The following is a 7,574-nucleotide window of genomic DNA, read 5'->3' as shown; positions in this document are numbered from 1 at the left end:
AAGATCTTACGAAATGCAATCTTCTCTGACGCGTGCGTGCGTTCGTGCGTGGCGTGCGCGTTGCGTAGCGGGTGCGTATTAAATTACTCTAGCATGATTTAATCCAATAGATGGAAAGATAGATGCGCCTGCGTACAAGCATACCGCCATCGAATTATAAATATGGAAGCGGAAGCTAATGTGACGTCATTCGGCATCCAGAACTTAATATCCTGGGTGTATAGCAACACACACACCACACATCATAGACTTAGAACATAAATTTATTTTCTATCCAGCTACCCTGATACATTATATCGGCACAGGCACGCGCACCATGCGCACAGCAACTGCACAAGCCAACAACGCCAAAAAGCTTGCGCACCGCGCAGTCGTCTGCAACTAGGTAATTGGGCAACCACTGGCGCACGAGCGCGAACGATGCATCGCACGTCTCCGGTCAGCCTTGGGACGCGACAGCCAAAAAAAATAGCCCGTCGTCAATGAACACGGTGACCTGCCGTCGTCGACAGAGCGGCGCATCTCGTATTACGAGGTTTCTTTCGAAAAAAAAAACAGAAAATTAACGGAATGCGGGTGTTCGGCATTTTATTTAATAACGAGTTGCCTTCGCGGTCATATCTTCGAGTTTCGTCCGCGACTGTGTTTAGCCGTGTCATAACCGCTTTAGCGGGCTGTGTTATCGTCTGTGTTACGCTGTGTTACGCTGTGTTACGGCCTGTGTTACGCTGTGTGTACGCTGTGTTACGCTGTGTAGCGGCTGTGTTCATACTTCTAACCCTTTATTTAGATGCATAGTATCTGTCGTCCACAGATGTCCGTTGATTCGCAGTTTTCTACAAACATTATAATTAATGCATTAATAATATATATAATGGCATAATAAGGCTATTTAAATATAAAACCTGTGCAACGATGTCCGCTACACCATCCCATCTAATGCTCCAATTCAGTACCCCCCTCTTCTAACCATCCTCCACGCTATAGGTATCCCCCTCGCTCTAACAACTACCCATCATTAACCCTCGGCCCATAGGTAGCCCCTCCCTCTAACACTCCACTCCATACCTCTTCGACTATAGGTATCCCTCCTCTAACACTCCATCGCATCCCTCCCCATAGTAGCCCTGCCATGCTAACACTCGCATCCATCCTCCCCTCATGAGGTATCCGCCTCCTCTAACACTTCCATCCATCCATGCCGGCACATAGGTAGCCGCCTTCATCTAACACTCCATCCATCGCTCCGCTCATCTATGAGCGCCGCTCATCTAGCACTCGCATCCATGTCCCTCCCGCCATAGGTAGCCTCATCTAACACTCGCATCCATCCAATCCCCATAGGTAGCCCTCAATCTAACACATCATCCCATCCATCCCCCATAGGTAGCCCCTCATCTAACACTCCATCCATCTCCCGCCATAGGTAGCCCCTTCATCTAACAACTCCTATCCATGCCACTAACCCCCATAGGTAGCCGGCCTCTTATATAGCCATAAGGTAGGCCAGCTCATGCTAATCATATTTCTTAGTATCCCCTCATCTAAGTACTCAAATTTATTTCCTTACTTATAGGCAACCACTCCTCTATATATCTCATATCCATTCCCTCTCCGTGTTCAGGGAATCAAACTTACCCTCTCAATACGCAATCCGTGCTTAGTTGATTAGCTACATTTATCTCTCTTGCCACTCCGCGCTACCTTAATGCAGAAATGCAACCTTTCACAGTCGATGGTTATTTAACGAGAGAGTGATATGCACGTCTAAGAAAAATTCCGACATCTCGTTAAAAAAACAAGATTTATTCGAAGAGCTAATGATATTCGGAGGTATAGACTTTACACTAAGCCGGGCAAAGACACGTGATCGGGCGTGCGAGCGTTGATTGCGTGCGTGCGTGGGCGCTGTGCGTGCGTGCGCAGTACATGTGGTATTGCGTGCACACGTTCGCATCGTAGAAGCGTACGTGATTTCTCATCCGATGTAAGATCATTTTTAGCAACGCAAAAAACCTATGCGACGCCGGTCACACGGCGTCAGGGAATACATACTGCGCTATTATTTGTAGCGCAGCTGCAAATGTGTCACATGCTCTATGCTAGCGAAGCCCATGCGCGTTGCAGTCGCATGCAGCACTAACGGCGAAACTATTGACGCCATCACTGCAAGTCATCATCATAATGCATCATGCAAGTATGCATATCAATCGTCAATCGTAATCCATAATCATCCTCTCATCATGCATCAACTCATGATTTTTATTATTATTATTATTAATTTTATTTATTTATATGCGCCTTTTTAAATGATCAAGAAGCGGGCAGGCAGATCAAGTATCGCAGACGACTGGAACAATAAAATGAAATGATTGTAGCGGCAGAGTCATCAATCATTCATGCATCATCATCATCATATCATCATCATGGCATCATCATCATCATCATGCATCATCATGCATCATCCCCATCATCATGCATCACCATCATCGATCATCATCATCATGCAGTCATCATCCACGCATCATGCATCATCATCCATCATCATCGATGCATCATCATCACCATCATCATGATCGTCCATCATGAGATGATGATGGCTAGATAATAATGATAGCCTCGGCTCCTTAGGTTCTATTAGTCGTGGCACTCACTACAACCGCTTGTCAGGACACGTCAGCTGTTTGCGTTGGCATGATGCTTTTGGTACGTGAGTGGAGCTCTAGCAATCAGGTGTCTCCGCCGAGTGCCTCTCTCACGTTTCCTGCTCCGTCTCTTCCTTCAAGTCTCTTCTTCTACCGGAGGAGAACAGTAATGTAAATACCGTGCACCATGGGTTTGGAGTTTCGCTGATGTTCTTTTTCACGTAATTTTTTTGTAAGATATGTTTTAATGTGATTTTGCAACGGCGTAGGTTAGGCCAACTACCTGCCAACATATTGCGTGAGCGCGTGCGTTGTCTGCGTGCGTATATGCGTGTGTGCGTGCGTATATGCGTGTATATATCCTTGTGCGCGTGCGTGCGTGCGCGTGTGCGTGCGTATATGCGTTTGCGCGCACGTGCCTGTGTGCGTGCCTGCGGTGCGAAGGCTACGTACGTGTGTGGCGTGTTGTGCGTGCGTGTGTGCGTGCGTGGCGTGCGTCTGCGTGCGTTAGTGTGCGTGGTGGTGGCGTGCGTGCGTGGTGCGTGCGTGCGTGCGTGCGTGCGTGCGTGCGTGCGTGCGTGCGTAGTGGCCTGTATTTACTGCTGTTTACTAAGTTCTTCTTCTCTCTCTCTCGTTCTCTCTCTCTCTTCTCTCTCTCGTCCACGTCTGCTCTCATCTCTCTGCTAACTCTCTCTGCTCTCTCCTTCTCTCTCTCTCTCTCTCTCTCTCTCGTTCTCTCATCTCTCTCTCTCCTCTCTCTCTCTCTCTCCTTCTCACCATGCTCTCTCGTCTGCTCTGCTGCTTCTTCCACGTCTCTCCAGTCTCTCTGCTCCGCGTCCTCTCCATCTCGTCTCTAACTCTTTCCCCGTCTCTCCCCTCTTCTCTCTCTCCATCCTTCTCTCTCGTCTCTCTTCTCTCTCTCTTCTCCCTCCTCGCTCTCCGCTTCTCCCCCTCTCCTCTCCCCCTCCTCCTCCAGCCCTCTCCATCTCATCCCGTCCCTCTCTCTGCCTCCTCTCTCTCCCCTCCCTCTCTCTCTCCCTCTCCTCTCTCCCTCTCCGTCTCTCATCTTCTCTCTTCTCTCCATATGCTCGCTCTCTCTCTCGTCTCACGTCTCTCCATCTCTTCTCTTCCTCTCCATCTCTCGCTCTCAGTCTCTCATCCCTCTCACTCCGACGTCTCTCTGTTCTTCTTTCTCTCCCAATCTCATCTATTCTCTCCATATCTCTGCTCGTCGTCGCGCGTAACTCTTTTCTACTTACTGCGTCCTAAACGTCTTGTACTCTCCTCTCGTCCCCCTCATCCCACTCGTCTCGCTCTCTTCCTCTCTGTCTCTCCTCTCTCTCACTCCTCTTTTCTGCCTTACTCTCTTTCTCTCTCCACTTCTCTCCCATACTTCTCCTCGACCCTCTCCTCCCCTCGTCTCCCTCCATCCCCTCGTCCATCGCTCCCTCCCTCCCTCCCTCTCTCTCTCTCGTCTCCTCTCTCGTGCCTGTTCTTCTACTTTCATCTCTGCTCCATCGCGTGCTTCTCTCTCACTCGTCATTTCCTTTTTCTCTCCCGACTCTACCCTCTCTCTCGTTCTCTCTCTCTCGTCTCATATTCTCTCTCTCTCCTACTCCATCTCTCCCGCATCGTTGGTGTCTCCTCTCGTCCTCCTCTCTGCCTCTCTCTCTCTCTCCTCTCTCTCTCTCTGTCTCTCCTCCTCTCTCTCTCTCTTTTCACTTCACACTCTTCTTTCCTCGTCCGCGGGCCCTCGTTCTTCACTCTCCTTTCTCACTCTCCTTTCCTGCACTCCATCTCCCCCGCGTATTGCTCTGCATCCGCGCTAATTTTCCAAAGCTTCAAAATTAAGGTTGGCACTTTATTTTCTAATTTAGATTGATTTCTTCAATACTTCCTCTTGCCTCGCGCCCATTTCTCCTTTCCTCACAATGGAGTCGTGCATTTCGCGTGGCGTGCATGGCATTCTTTCATTTCTTCGGCCGGCTCTCAGCTTTCTCCTCTGCCGTCGATTACATTCATTACTTGGCCAGTCGCATTACCGTAGCGCTGTTTGCTGAAAATCTTGAGCAGACGAGAGTGTAACTCTACACTCGGCGTCGGCTCCGTTCCCCGCCTCTCCCCCTCCGCCTGCCCTTCCTCCCCTCCCTCTCCCCTCCTCCCATCCCCTGCCCCTCCCTCGCTACCCTTCCCTCTTCCTCCTCCCCTCCCTCTACCCTCTTCCGCCTCCCTCTACCCTCACCCCGAATTATCTTGATAATATTTACGCTGAGCGTCATAAACCCTGCGAGGCGGGTGGGGGGGGAGGATTGGTATCAGTGCAAGATAATTATCGCCCGTATTTTCAAAACTTTTATTGAGTTGTGATGATTAGTAAATGTAAATTAAGATTAGGTAATTTGAGTTTAAAAGTAATGACATGTCATTAATAAAAAAATTTAATTAAAATTTTGTTATTCTGTCAACTACCTCAGTCTGGCCTGTCTAATCTGGTCTAACTGTGTCTATGTTACTGTTATGTAGGAGGCTAGTATAACGTATTACTGCTGTCTGTGGTGGCGGTCCTATCTGATGCTACCCGTGTCTGAATGTATGTTTGTATGTAGGAGGTTATTAATAACGTATTACTGCTGTCGGTGTGCTGTCTATCCTGATCTAACCGTGTCTAAGTTTATGGTTATGTAGGAGGTTAGTATAACGTAATTATGCTGTCCTGTCTGTGTGCGGTCTATGCTGATCTAACCCGTGTCTATGTTATTTATGTAGGAGGTTAGTATAAACGTAATTACTGCTCGTCTGTGTGCGGTCTATCTGATCTAACCGGTCTATGTTATGTTTGTTATGTAGAGGTTAGTATAGACGTATTAGCTGGCTGTCTGCTGTGCGGTCCTATCTGATCTAACCAGTGTCTATGTTATGTTATGTAGAAGCTAGTAATAACGTAATTACTGCTGTAGGTGGCGGTCCTATATGAATCTACCGTGTCTATGTTAATGTTGTTTTGATGTAGGTTATATAACGTATTACTGCTGTCTGTGTGCGGTCCTATCTGATCTAACCGTGTCTATGTTCGCTGAATGTTTTAATGTAGGAGGTTAGTATAACGTATTACTGCTGTCTGTGTGCGTCTATCTGATCTAACGGCGTGTCTATGTTATGTTTATGTAGGCAGGTTAGTATAACGTATACTGCTGTCTGTGTCGGTCTATCTGATCTACCGTGTCTATGTTATGTTGTTATGTAGGAGGTTAGTATAACGTATTAAACTGCTGTCTGTGGCGGTCTATCTGATGCTAGACCGTGTCCTAAAGTTATGTTATATAGGAGTTAGTATAACGTATGTACTGCTGTCTGTCTGTGGCGGTCTATCTGATCTAATCGCGTGTCCTTATGTTATGTTATGTAGAGGTTAGTATAACGATTAGCTGCTGTCGGTGTGCACGGTCTATCTGCATTCTAACGCGTGTCTATGTTATGCTTATGTAGGAGGTTCCAGTATAACGTATTACTGCTGTCTGTGTGCGGTCTATCTGATCTAACCGTGTCTATGTTATGTTGTTATGTATGGAGGTTATGTATAACGTATTAACTGCTGTCTGTGTGCGGTCTATCCTGATCTCCACCGTGTCTCCTGTTAAGTGTTATGTAGTGAGGTTAGTATATACGTATTACTTGCTGTCTGTGTGCGGTGCTATCTTTGATCTATTACCGTGTCTTATGTTATGTTGTTTATGTAGGAGTTAGTATAGACGTATTACTGCTGTCTGTGTGCCGGTCTTATTCTGATGCTATACCGTGTCTATGTTAGTATGTTTGTTTATGTTAGGAGGTTAGTATATAGCGTATTACTGCTGTCTGTGTGGCGGTCTATCTGATTCTACCTAACCGTGTTCATATGTTATGTTGTTATTAGAGGTTAGTATAAGTATTACTGCTGTCTGTGTGCGGTCCTAGTCTGATTCTAGGTCTATCTGATCTAACCGTGTCTATGTTATGTTGTTATGTAGGAGGTTAGTATAACGTATTACTGCTGTCTGTGTGCGGTCTATATGATCTAACCGTGTCTATGTTATGTTGTTATGTAGGAGGTTAGTATAACGTATTACTGCTGTCTGTGTGCGGTCTATCTAATCTGGGTCTATGTTGTTATGTAGGAGATTGTGCAGGGTGACCGTAAGATGGTCTACTTCATCAAGCTGTCGGCACCGTGGCCTGTACTCGTCTTCTATGCCGAGGATCTCAGCATGAGGGCGCCACTGCAGGTTCGTGTGCTCACAAGGCGGCTCCGTCTCGTCATGAGTGGATGTGTGTGTGCGTGCGTGCGTGCGTGCGTGCGTGCGTGCGTGCGTGCGTGCGCGCGTGTGCGTGTATGTATGTTTGTGTGTGTGTGTGTGTGTGTGTGTGTGTGTGTTTGTGTGCGTGTGCGTATGCGTGTGCGTGCGTGTGCGTGTGCGTGCGTGTGTGTCCGCGCGCGCGTGCGTATGCGTGTGCGTGCGTGCATGCGTGTGTATAAAAGAAGCTGCTAACATCTGCGCGTGACGTAAATCGGTCGCTCGCATCGCTAGAATAAAACGTGACGTGACACGCGCCTTCTTCTTAACGTCTCATTCAGCGAACCCCTCGTTATAGCAAGGCACTCAGAAAACCCCGAGTGCTCGCCCAGTTGTCAACTACTCGCATGTTCAAGTGGTGCGTTGATTATAGAGAACGAGAAAAAAACAGGCGTTCGGAGATTGATGATGAAATGAGACAAGCCGATCCTTTCCTTGTCTGCTAGCTATCACCATCTGGACATGTCGTTGCTATATCCACCGTGTGTGTGTGTGTGTGTGTGTGTGTGTGTGTGTGTGTGTGTGTGTGTGTGTGTGTGTGTGTGTGTGTGTGTGTGTGTGTGTGTGTGTGTGTGTGTGTGTGTGTGTGTGTGTGTGT

This window comes from Priapulus caudatus, unplaced genomic scaffold (assembly GCF_000485595.1).
Source record: "Priapulus caudatus unplaced genomic scaffold, Priapulus_caudatus-5.0.1 Scaffold1135, whole genome shotgun sequence".
In the NCBI taxonomy this organism is placed as follows: domain Eukaryota; kingdom Metazoa; phylum Priapulida; class Priapulimorpha; order Priapulimorphida; family Priapulidae; genus Priapulus; species Priapulus caudatus.
This window is presented reverse-complemented; position numbering follows the sequence as displayed.